The sequence below is a fragment of the Spermophilus citellus genome (assembly GCF_964194105.1).
Source record: "Spermophilus citellus genome assembly, chromosome: 6".
Lineage (NCBI taxonomy): Eukaryota > Metazoa > Chordata > Mammalia > Rodentia > Sciuridae > Spermophilus > Spermophilus citellus.
This window is the reverse complement of record NC_138187.1, coordinates 104,193,792-104,207,580: the sequence shown is the minus strand read 5'-3', so window position 1 is coordinate 104,207,580 and position 13,789 is coordinate 104,193,792. Positions and strand designations below refer to the sequence as shown.

General features: G+C 34.4%; 1 protein-coding gene across 1 annotated transcript in view; it reads right to left on the bottom strand.

The window, feature by feature from the left end:
* Nucleotides 1–13,789, bottom strand: part of FMN2 (formin 2) — a 372,575-nt gene that overhangs the window by 93,233 nt on the left and 265,553 nt on the right. The gene's annotated exons all lie outside the window — the stretch shown is intronic.

Below are 13,789 nucleotides of genomic sequence, written 5' to 3'. Positions count from 1 at the left end.
GTTGGGTCCATTCTAGTTGTCAATGCAAAGAGGAAGAAGGATCAAGGCCTCCAGACGGCTGAAAGGAATTTACTTTGAACTCAGAATTTCATAATTAGCAAATCTACTCTCAAAACTAAGTGTGATATGAAGATATTTCAACACAGACAAAAGTAATTTACAACCTAGAGTTCACGCGAAAGTAACTTTTAAAGGATTGACTTTGGAGTAGTAAAATAATATTAGAAAGCAGGCAGAATTTGAAGAAATGGTGAGCAAAAAATGGGATTGGTTAAGCTTAAAGCAAAAAGTGAATATATAAGACAATAATACTTCTTTATTTTGGGAGTCATAAAATATAAAATAAAAATAAAATACTGGAAGAGAATAGCATAGAAATAGGTAATACTCATGTTAAAATAGTCTAAGGACTTGCATTAATTGGAAGGAACTAAAAATAGCAACTTAAGACTTTTGTAAAGAATTGGGTTCATGGGAAAAAAATTCTGTATGATGTCATTTATATGTAGTATCTAAAAAAGGACAAAACTAAACCCCCAAACCTGTTTCATATATACAGAAACAGAGTAGAAAGGTCAGGGGTCAGGGGTGGGGAAAATGTGGAGACTAAAGTCAAAAGTACATCGCTGCAGTTATGCAGGATGAATAAGGGATCCAGGTACAATATGAAGACAAGAGATGATGATACTGTTTCATATACTGAAAATTTACTAAGAAGGTCACGTTTAGATACTTTGACCACCACTCCAAATGTAACTATGTGAAATGATGTTAACTACAAGTTAACTATTTGACTGTAGTAATCATTTTACTATGAAGGCACACATCAAAACAACTGTATACTGTAGACACAAGAAGAAAAGAATTGTATTAAAATACAAAGATGGCCAAAATAATTATTTGTAACCCTCTAATCATGCCCTTTTGCAAAATGATATTTCCACTCTTCCTGTCTATGCAGGGAGAAGCCAGAGAAATATGGCCAGAAGAGAGGAATGGAATAAAAAAGAAACAAAGCCCCAAATTAATATATTAATAAGAGAGTCCAGCACACTAACAGGTTGCAATTCTTTCTACAAAAATTATATAAATTTTCTAGATTTTCAAAAAAAAAGTGTGATTCACAAAATATAGCAGAAAAAAAAGACTTTGGTAATAAATCTGCAAAAAAAGTAAAGACCTTAATAAAATTGTAAAGCTTTTTAGATAGTCATCAAGAGACAAGATAAATCAATCTTTATCATGCTCATAGATATAAATTCTTGCTATCATAAACATGTCAGTTTTATGGACTCTAAAAAATAATTGTGTCCAAATCCTAACAGATGATATTCTCCAACTCCACCCATTTACTGGCAAATGCCATAATTTCATTCTTATTTAAAGCTGAATAATATTCCACTGGAAAAAAAAAAATATATATATATATATATATCACATTTTCTTTATCTATTCATCTATTGAAGGACACTTAGGTTGATCCCATAGTTTAGCTATTGTGAATTTGATTCTACAACATGTACACTCAGAAAAATGAGAAACTATATCCCATCTATGTTTGATATATCAAAGTGCATAAATGCATTCTTCTGTCATATATAACTAATTAAAACAAATAAAAATAATAAAAAAGAAATGAAGAACTAAAAAAAATCCTAATGTGTATATATATATATATATATATATATATATATATATATATATATACATACATACATATATATATAGTGTGTGTGTGTGTGAAATTGATAACTTTCCAAGAAGCATAACTCTCCTAAAGAAGGGATGGATTTAAACTTTGCACATTTCAAGACTAATTAGAAGGCTATAATAAATATGGCAGTAACAGGTTTTGTTATGAGGATAAACAATGCAATAGTGTGGAGAAAATCCAGGAAAACAATGAGAAGAGACTACATGATAGAAATGGCCTGCCTATTAACAGAGAAAAGATGGCTTATTCAACATATGGTACTGAACAACTAAAACATCTGACAAAAAAAAAAAAAATTATTGATTTGTGTCACAGACCATGGGGGAACTCTATTTCAAAAGAAATGAAGGATTAAATGTGAAAAAAAAATTATTAAAAATTTTACAAGAAAATAGAGGAAACAGATATATACTTATAGTAGACAAGAATTCCTTAAATGAGGCAAAAATTATGTATCATCAAGGAAAATGTTGATAAATATAACTATAGAGAAATAAAAAACCTCTATTTATCAAGTCAGCAGAGGAAAATTAAATGCAAAGCTCCAAAGTGGGAGAAGTGTTTGTATGTTTTATATCCTAAATATCTAAAGACTTTTCAAATAGTAAGTAAAAGACACATTGATAGAAAAATAGCCAAAGACTCAAAAAGATATTTCATCGACAAGGAAACAAATATAAACATGTGATAATACATTAATTCTCATAAATGATCAGGCAAATGAAAATTAAAAACTGAGTAGAATACTATCTTAAAGAGTAGATAGGGATTTAAAAAATTAAATCTAAGAATCAAGTACCAGCAAGTTCTTACACAACTGGAACTGTGCTGGTATAAGTGTAGACTGAAACTAATTACTTTTAAAACATTTTGGTTTGATGTTGATGGCCTGAAGATTCATATACCCTATGCCAGGAAATCCTTTCCTAGGTATGTACCGCAAAGGAGTTTACACACACACTAGGGTTTGTGAACACAAATGTTCAGCTAAATATTTTCCATAATGGATATGAAATGAAAAGAAGAGGAAGGAAGATTATGGTATTTTACAGTGCTGCAAAGAATAAGAATTTTAAAAAATAGAATCATATAAATAAACAGAAGAATCTCAAAAATGATTTTCAGTGGAGGAAAAGAAACAAGATGCAGAAGATTATGTTTATATTTCTACTTATACAAAGTTCATAAACTCATAAATCAAAACAACAAATTGGTTACAATTTACACTTTTGGGAAAAAACTGTAAGGAGAAAGCACAGAAATGATAAATGCGAAATTCAGGATAGGGGTCATCTCCAAAGGAAAACACAGGCATAAGACTGGGAAAAGAATAACAGAAGAGTTGAAGATAGTTTTCATGTTCTATTCCTTGAGCTGAGTATGTAGGACTGCTGATTTCATTATAATTTCAGACCTCATTTAGGCCATAACATATATACTCATCTATGACATAATACTATTTTTGTTAAATAAATCAGCATTCTCTCAGCTGAGGCTGAACAAGGTGACACCCTACCTTCTTATTTCAGTAAACACACTGTAAACAAGGTTTCTTTCCCTCATCTACTCAATGCTTCATTTTTTGCATTTTTGCATGTTTTTTGTTTGTTTAATTTGGTCTTTTCATGATTTAGGTTGTCCAGGAAGTATTGTGTTAAAGAGCAAGCTATCCAGTGTTCCTAAATGTAAGAAAGCTATGACACACCTCACAGGCAAAATATGCATGTGTTGAATAAATCAGGCATGAGTCACACACTGTTGTTGATCCTGAGTTCAACGTTAGGAATTAATAATATATATTATGTAAGGTGTCTTAAACATAAATACACATAATACAAGTTTATGTATAGAATGATTGACAAATATGTGACATCACACTTGCAGGAAACTAACCCTGCAAGAAGCAATGGTTCATTATTCACTAATTCAGTATTCACAGCAACTTTATAAAATAGAACTACAACAAATGATAAGAATCAACTATATCATATAAATAATGTTACACTTAATTTGTGTTACATATAATGAATATAAACATATACAAATTTTATCTTGTAAGTATATGTGTATGTGTGTGTATATATATGCACAAACATACATGCTTCTCTATATTATGTGTAATAAATATGAAACATACCTAAATACAAAATATTTCAAAATAAAAATTAAAGAGGCAGATCATACAAAACACACTACCATTCATAAAATGTGTATATGAAAATGTATATGAATATATGCACACATGTTTATGCCTATTTTCTCTGAGAGGATACAAATGTGACATATCAGTGGTTAAAACAGAGGAAAAGAACAGTAAGGAGACTTACATTCTGCTATATGTGTCTGGATTTTGTAATAAATGCATGCATTATTTAAATATTATCATCATTCATACAAAAATTTTTTAATGATACTTTAACTGAAAAAGTTCTTACATGATATTTTAAGAAAAAGAAATAAAGCATAAGACCAAGCTCTCTATGTTGGATAATCACATGGGTGGCAATGTCCTTTATAACATTAGGAACAAAGGAGAGCACAAGAACTGAAGAGCTGGAGTGGAAATAGCAATCACTCATTGAAGATACAGCATGGAACACACTGTAGAGATATTTAGTATGATGTGTCAGCAGGACCATCCAAATAGAAACACACTGCCCAGCTGTTAAAAGCTCCCACTCTTCAGAGGCTCTTTAGTCAATCCTCACCCACAGTTGCAGAATGAATGATTGTAGCAAACAGAAATCTAACTCACAGAGAGAAATCAGGGTAAAGTTTATTTTCAGAAGAGTCATTTCATAGTCATCCTTCTCAAATGTTAAGAGTGACATGAAAGGTACAAGAGAATCTAAAATAGAATCCTCATTTGTCAATGCACTAGGGGATAGAGCTTTGTCTGGTGCATGGTGTCTGCACAATATTGCACTGATCCCTAAGTGTTTCCATTTTCCAGTTCTGTTATTGGTGAACTTTTGACGTTAGCTGAATGTTTTACATGAAATGGGGCTCTTACTACAGTAGTATAATTTTTAAATTAAACTATAGTATAGCTTCTCCTTTACTGTGTGATTTTAGTCAAGTAATGAGCTCTCTGAGATTTTTTCCTCATTGAGAAAGAGATAATCATAATTGTCTAGACTGCCATAAGAAGTTAAAAAATTGAAATCACATTGAGTTTAAGTAAATTTTGGTGAATTTTTTAGCATAGCGAAAATAGTATCAAGTCTCAATAGTTATTATCACACTGATAGTGAATACAGAGCAATTGCTTAAAAGACAATTAAGCTTTTGTTTCAATTTCAAGTGGTCAATGAAAGATCGCCTAAAAAAGTCAAATTCCTCTCTTTAATGAAAAAAGTTTTTAATGATATGTTAACTGAAAAAGTTCTTACATTTTTAGAAAAAAGAAATAAAAGCAACACCAAACACACTTACCCTGAATATGAAACATTGCTTATAGGATGTCCTGGGTACAGTTTCTGACAGAAGATCCTCACTCCTGTAGACTTCTCACTCTTTGGTACAATTAATTATCACTGCTTTCACTGATGGAAAGGCATAGCAGAGGAAAGCAGCTGAGGGCATGGCCATCAGGAAGCAGAGAGAGTTCTGCTGACCAGGGACAAAACAGAAACCCCAAAGTGCTTTCTTTTCATTTTAGGTATAGTATTGCTAATATTAAAGATTGTATATCTAAGACTCGAGGTTCAACACCCTTCTAAATACAAGCATGTGATAACAAATTCATGCATTTTCATCTTGGTTCTTGTTATGGTTTGGATATTAGGTGTACCCAGAACATCACACGTGAGACAATGCAAGAACATTTAGAGTTGAAATTGAGGCAGAAGATAGATCCCATAGGCAGCCAGGATAAGGGCCTTGGAGGTGAGGGGGACACATCATGCCCAAATGAAAGGAGACACCAGGTCTTAAAGATATCTTATGACTCGCTGCTCCCTGCCAGCATTAACAACAAGGCCTTCTTCTGGTCTAGAATCCCTGTTTCTGTTCCTCACAGCTGCAACTACAGCAGCCCTTCCTTAGTTACTCTGGCCCTTACTCCTAGCAACAGCTGACCCTAAGCAGACCCCTACCTGAAATGCTGCCTCTTTCTAAAAGACATGTCAAAACCATCACATCTTCCTTAGCATAGGGCCACACATTTCTCCAATGTTTTACGATAAGAGTCTTATACATGGTCTCTTAAGTCAAAGTCCAAACTGCCACCATTTAGTCCTTTTGCATTGTTGCCAGTTTAACCTTTTAAATCTCTAATCTTATGCTCCCCAAGACACCAGGAAGCCCAATTTCCTTAGCCAGGAATACTTAAGTCCACATTGCCTGGTCCCTGGGGTTTCTCTGCTCATTCCAATCCAGGGCACCAGTGTCTTCTAAATTCACAGAAGAATAGAGAACCACTCAGTTCTCCCCACAATGCAAATACTAAGTTTACTCATGAGTTCCCTCCTTTGCATAGTACTTTTTACTTTCTTTCATTTGAATTCTCCCACTCCTAAGTCAAATCTCTGAAAAGCAAGTATCACAGGCACTAAAAAGGCTTGCCCTTTGCATAGGTATATAACTTCCTGTAGTTTTATGTTCTTTAAGACAAAAGTACATCTGAGTGGTATCAAAAACAACAACAAAATTCAAGCTGAGAAGAAAAAAAATGCTATTGCTGAGGACAGACAAGTACATGCAAAAGTGTATTTCTATATAAAATCAGAAATCTCAGGTCCAGAGCACACGTAGAAGATTTGTTGTTGATGAGGGCAGGATTTTTCTTGACTGTAGTGAGAGATATGTAGGAAGCAGGGGTTTAGAAGATGCTGGTCTGGAGATGTACTGGTGGGAAGGCATGGGGGAAGCTTTTATGTAAGCCTTTGTCAATGAAGTGTGAAGGGAGGTTGTCATTATAGTCACAGGCACTCAGTAGAGGAAAGTGGAAGCTTGAGAGGAGACAATATGAATTATCTCAGAAACTGAAAAAGCTAAATTTGCATAGGAAATCTTACAGCATTAGTGAGTAGAAACAAATTTCAATGGCTGATCAGTAGTCCTGAGTTAAAGGTGACACCAGTCACGTTTCACTGTAAGGCACTCTCTAACTCCAAAGCAAAAGTTCTCTTGCTTTTAGACAGAGATAAAGAGGTGAGCTTAGGGAGGACTGCTGTCCTTTTGTTTGGTTAAAAAGATTTAGAGTACTACATGCTCGCATCACTCTGCAGGAACACAGGGAGAAGTAGAGCAAAGCTGCTCTGTCAATGAAGCTCATATTGTTAAGGAATAAATACTTAATGCAATTACACACAATGATCAGTGTTATAAAGAACATAAAGCTGGGTAGAGATCAGAACATTATTTGAGTGAGTATATTCTCCCAAGGACAGAACAAATCTACACTTTATAAATACTTAATGCCTTAAAGCAATAGGGCTTAATCTTCTAAAGTCACCTATTTTAGAGTAGAAAAGAGGGACATTCAAAAGGAGTGGGTATTTTAACAGAATCCATGAAATTTTGGCTTGAGTAGAACTAGTAGGGCAGGCAGGGAAAATTAGGATGAATCAGTAGGTTTGGGGGCTAGATGAAATACACAAAGATTGCTAGAATGTGGTCCACAGACCACACAATAGCTGAATTACAAGGTTAAGAGATGTTTCTGTTATGCTGTGGGAGCTAATGCAATAATAATAATAATAAAAAAAAGTTGGCCAGTATTAGAATAGTCTGCCTTATGAATTGTTCAAGACATTTTAGATTTTTTTTTATTTATTGTAATTTGTATTATTGATAATTGCCATTCTGATTGGAGTGAAATGAAATCTCAGTGTAGTTTTAATTTGCATTTCCGAAATTGCTAGAGATGCTGAACATTTTTTTTTTCATATATTATTTAACCAGTTGTATTTCTTACATGAAGGTCTTGTCCAGTTTCTTTGCCTATTATTGATTGGGTTATTTGAGTTTGTTGTCAAGTGTTTTCAGTTATTTGTATATCCTGGATATGAAAGCTTTATCAGAGGTGCAGATATGCTCCCATTCTGTAGGCTCTCTGTTCACATTCTTGATTATTTCTTTGACTGTGAAGAAACTTTTTAATTTGATACCATCCCGTTTACTGATTCTTGATTTTACTTCTTGTGTTTTAGGAGTCTTGTTAAGGAAGTCAGTTCATAAGCCAACATAATGGAGAGTTGGGCCTACTTTTTTTTCTAGTAGGTGAGGGGACTCTGGTCTAATGCCTGTCATTTTTGTGCCAGTACCATGCTGCTTTTGTTAGTGTAGCTCTGTAGTATAATTTAATGTCTGGTATTATCATGCCTCCTGCTTCACTTTTCTTGCTATAAATTGACTTGGCTATTCTGGGCATCTTATTATTCCAAATGATTTTCATAACTGCTTTTTTCTATTTCTTTGAAGAATGTCATTGGGATTTTAATAGGAAATGCATTAAACCTGTATAATGTTTTTAGTAATATGGCCATTTTGGCAATATTAATTCTTCCTTTCTATGAATATGGGAGATCTTTGCATTTTCTGAGTTCTTCAATTTCTTTCTTTAGTATTCTTCAGTTTTCATTGTAGAGATCTTCACCTCTTTTGTTTGATTGAATCCCATGTATTTTATTTTATTTTTGAGGCTATTGTGAAGGTATTGTTTTCCTGATTTCTCCTTGACCTGATTTATCATTGGTGTACAGGAACACAATTGATGTATGGGTGTTAATTTTATACACTGCAATTTGCTGAATTAGTTTATGAGTTTTAGAAGCTTTTTGGTATAACTCTTTATGTCTTCTAAATATAGAATCATGTTGTTAGGAAATAGAGATTGTCTGAGTTCTTCTTTTCCTATTCATATCCATTTAATTTCTTTCTTTTACTTAATTGGTCTGGCTAGGGTTTCAAGGACTATGTTGAATAGTGTCCTTAAAGATTGTATCCTTGCCTTGTTTCAGTTTTTATAGGCAGTGTTTTTAGTTTTTTTCTCCATTGAGGATGATGCTAGCCTAGGGTTTAATGTATATAGCTTTTACAATGTTGAGATATGTTCCTAGTATCCCTAATTCTTCTGGGGTTTGAGTATCAATGGATGCTGTATTTTGTGACATGTCTTTTTCTGTATCCATTGAATAAATGGTGCTTCTTGTCTTTAATCTGTTGATGTGATGAATTACATTTACTGATTGCCATATGTTGAAACAAACTTGCATGCCTCAGATAAACCCCACTTGATCATGGTGCACTTTCCCTTTAGTATGATTTTATATGTGATTTGCCAGTATTTCGTTTCGAAATTTTTATTTATTTAATTTAGCATTGTACTCTCCAGATCCATCTATTGTCCTGCAAATGTCATACAGTCTTTCATTTTTATGGCTGAGTAATATTACATTATGTATGTACATTATAATTTTTTTGATGGGCATCTAGGTTGGCTCCATAGTTTAGCTATTGTGACATGGGCAGGTATAAACATTAATATAGCTGTGTCACTTGTAACATGCTGATTTTAACTGCTTTGGATATCTGCTGAAGAATGGAATAACTCGGTCAAATGGTGGTTCCTTTCCTAGTTTTTTGAGGATTCTCCATACTTCTGTAAAGAATGGTTGCACTATTTGCAGTCCAACAACAACATATGTTTTACAGAAATGCAATTGAATTATGACTGTAAATTTTATATCTTGCTATTTTTCTAAATTTATTTATAGGTTCTAGAAGATTTCTGGTAGAATTTTTTTTATTTTTTCTTTTTGTGTGTGTGTGTGTGTGATCATCAAAAATAGGGATGGTTTGAGCCCTGATTTTTCTAGTCATATTCCTTTGATTTACTTCTTTTGTCTAATTGCTCTGGCTAGAGTTTCAAAGACTATGTTAAATAGAATTAGTGAAAGTTTGCATCCCTGTCTTGTTCTACTTTTTATAGGCAGTGTTTTCTGTTTTTTCTCCATTTAAAATGATGTCAACCTTGGGTTTAACTTCTCTTTTTTTATATCTGGTTATGTTAGCTTTATATCAGTGTGACAAACTACCTGAAATAATCAGCATATAATGAGGAAAGTTTTATTTTGGCAAATAGTTTCAGTTCTGGGTTGTTTAGTGCTAATGCTTTTGTTCCTGCAACAATTTCTATAAATTGTAACAACTGTGCCTTCCTCACAGAGCTACATCTTGATTTAAGCACATCTTTAAACACAGTAACAAAATGTTTCTTTTCTATGGATCTAGTATATCCAATGTTTTTACACTTGACTATATGTTTGTTCCTCACCTCCTCACCTTTTGTTTCTTTGATGTGTCTTCAGACATGTCCCCTCATTTAGTCATTGAAGTTACCCTGTGTCTAGATCTGTATGGGCCACCAACTGCTATGACCAGCATGACCAAATTTGTGGTATCTGAGAGAGGTGATGGGGAGTTGAGAAAAATACACACACATAGATCTGTAGATAGCTGGTATCAGGTGGAGCACTGCTCTCTGATGGAGAATATTTATGCATGTCTCATAATCAAGTTAAAGACTATAGAAGCACTATTCTTTGTGCTTAAGAAAGGTACAGGACTAGAAACATGTAGCTTTTCCATAGTTGCAATACGCAATGCTAGGAGCTTTGTGCAGCACTCAGAAGCCCATTGTCCAAAGTTATCCTTCAGCAGTCAGGCTCAGGAGTAGCAGTGGTGGTGAAACATTGTAGTTATCTTGCATGCTCAGAATACCTCTATCCCTGGGAGCTATGTGCCTGAGATCAAGGTTAATGCTGGTAAGACTTTGCAGAGAGCTTCTTCTGGTGGGGTGTTACCACAACTGGGCATCTTATATCCTTGTACAGAAACATTCCCAGGCAGCAAGCATGCAACAGCCATGAAGTCATCATAGACTCCCAATCTCAGTCACTGCTCTCCCATTCTCTGTCACATCTTTCCACAGTTTCAGTCCGGAGTTGCTTGGTGCTGTTGCTTTTGTTCCTGTAGTGAAGCAGGACATCACTGAGGGAGCAGATGGTCAAGCAGGATGCTTACCTCATGATGGCCTTAGCTGCTGCAGTCTGGCTGGGCAAAATAACCAGGGGGTGACAAGCAACTTGTGAAGATTGATACAGTGGGAGCCCGACATTTTAGATTTTAAGAATGAGTCACCTTAAAAAAGACTTTGAGGCCGGAGTTGGCGCACACCTGTAATCCCAGCAGCTCGGGAGGCGGAGACAGGAGGATAACAAGTTCAAAGCCAGCCCCAGCAATTTAGTGAGGTGCTAAGCAACTCAGTGTGACCCTGTCTCTAATGATAATAATAAAAAAAAAAAATACAAAATAGGGCTTGGGATGTGGCTCAGTGGTCAAGTGCCCCTGAGTTCAATCCCTGGTGCCTACTGTCCCCTGAAAAAAAAAAAAGAATGACTTTGAAGTGGGCGTGGCAACGCATGCCTACAATCTCAGAGACTTGGGAAACCAAGGCTGAAAGATTACAAATTTAAGGTTAGCCTCAGCAATTTAGAGAGACACTGTCCCCCAAATAATAATAAGATAGAAAGAACTGAGGATATATCTTAGAGGTTAATCTCCCCAGGGTTCAATCCCCAATATCCCTCCTTTCCACCAAAGACAGTGATTAGATATATAAAAACATGAATATATGAATATGCCTCTAAGTTAATTTGAACAAAGATTGATGTAAGAATGCTATTTATTATTGATAAAAGCTTATTTATGAGCAAAGAATTGGCATATATTATTTTTACTAAAGTGGCATCTTCTTTGGTTTATAAATTTGATTTTAAGAATTTTTTTCCTGGTAATTAGAAGAAATCTAGAGTAAAAATTGTTACATTTAAAAAAATTTATCATAAGAGAAACACATTTTGAAATCTATTGTTTTCACTATATGTCAATGAACATAGGTTCAAAAACAACTATTCTCAAAGCTGGTCACTTATTGTTTCACATTTTTTGACACATTTTTGATCTACATAAGTGTTTCCAAAGGATTTTTTGCCTGTGGTTTGTATTGTTATTCTCTTTTAGATATTGTAGAATGTAAGATCTACTAAGAAAAAAACATTTTCTTATTCACCCCTATAAGCCATATTCAAAACAATGCCTGTGTGGTAGTAGAAGCAAATGTGACTCCATTTTGTTTTATGACTTCATCCTGTAAAACAACCATGCCAAGTAGAAGAGTCATGACTGGGGAAGGATGTTCTTTTCCTTTTGCTATAGAAACCTTTAAGAACACGGAACTACCTAATGGGGTATTGTTTCTGTTACTAGGGTAATGGGGCTCTGTTTCTGTAACTGGGGTGACTGGGCTAACTGTGATTGGTTAGGCTTCCCTCCGCTTGACTGCACTGTCCCGCTTTTGTAATCTGGCTTGCTTGCATTGGCTAGACCCCCTGAACATCCATTTTGCGGTTTTCAGGCTTATAAGGAGTGCCCTTGCAATTGTTCGGGGCTGATCAGGGGAGCGGTTTTATGTTCTGGTCAGCCGCCACTGGTGTGCTTCAATAAAGCCTTGATTCGATTATACGTGAGTGGTCTGGAAGTCAGTTTATGAAACTCTGGGACCAAGCTTTAACTATAACAACTGCATATGTGATAAAAATTTTTTTGTGTGTGATGCTGGGGTTCAAACCCAGGCATGCACTCTACCATTGAGCCATATCCTCCAGTCCCCGCCCCCAAATTTTTTCATGAACAAATAATCACAGAACACTTGAATAAGACTAGAGAAGAAATAAAAAAGCAGTTGAAAGTGATGAAAGAAGAACAATGAAGAAAGACTCATCTTGTATAACTTAAAGGCAAAAAGGTGACGTGTTCAATACTTAGAAGTATTTTATTACCCTTACAATAGTAATGTTTTCATTTAACATACAAAAGTATAAACTTAAAGGTATCTGAATTTCATAGTAAGGAGGTTAAGTAAATCTTGGAAGATCATTAAAATCTAAAGAGATGTTTGTCCATTTAGTGTGACTAAAACTGGTAGTCCTGTTTTCCCCACAAGTGAACCATTAGACAAATCCCAAGGGTGTTGTATCATTATAATTTTTTTTAATATTTATTTTTTAGTTTTCAGCGGACACAACATCTTTGTTTGTATGTGGTGCTGAGGATCGAACCTGGGCCGCACGCATACCAGGCAAGCGCGCTAGCACTTGAGCCACATCCCCAGCCCCTCATCATAAATTATCATCAAAGAAAATACTTATGGCTGATCATCTTGGTTTATAAGCATAATTCCTAAATTCTAAGTAGATTGCTATTCATGCTTTAAAAATGACTGATATTAAGTGATGAAACCAATTTAAATGTCTGGTCTATAAACTACAGATTCAAAATATCACGTAATAAGTCATATATAATGTGAACAATAAATGTATCACTTCTTTACATTTTAGACATTAAACTCAGCAAATGCTTGCTTCTTTTAAAACATTTCCTAGAATAACTTCTCAAAAAAACACAAATTAATTTTATGCTTTTACCTATATATATATTTTTAAGTTATCTATTTTTTTTTTAAGTTACATATTCTTGATCCTAAAATTACACTGGATGGAAAAGTCAAGACTTAGTTTTATTTCACTACTAAGAATGCAATCAGTATATAGTGTTCTCTTGGTAGGTAACTTAAGGACTAACGATTTGGGTTCAAGGACTCTTCAGAACTCAGTGTAGTTTCCACTCTAGGTCATGAGGAGCACTGAATTTGAAAATGACAATCACTTTGAATATGAATCTCAACAGAGTTCTGTTTCAATCTTCATGATTATCTTAAATGATTAAATAGTATTTTCCCATCTAAAAAAAGCTGTGCTTACGTTTAACAAAATGGTAACATGACTCATTCATTGTAAATCATCATTAATGACACTTGAACAAACTATTAAAAACCATAGCCTAATATGCAGAGGATGGAGCCAATCTTCAGAGTGCTACTTGGCCTCAGTTTCATGCCATGTCAGCCTCCAGGAGAATTCCTGAAAGAGCAAGAACTTTCCCAGAGCATGGCATGATACAAATCTGATCTTCAGAAGAGATGTAACATTCCAAAGTAGAAATGTTTTG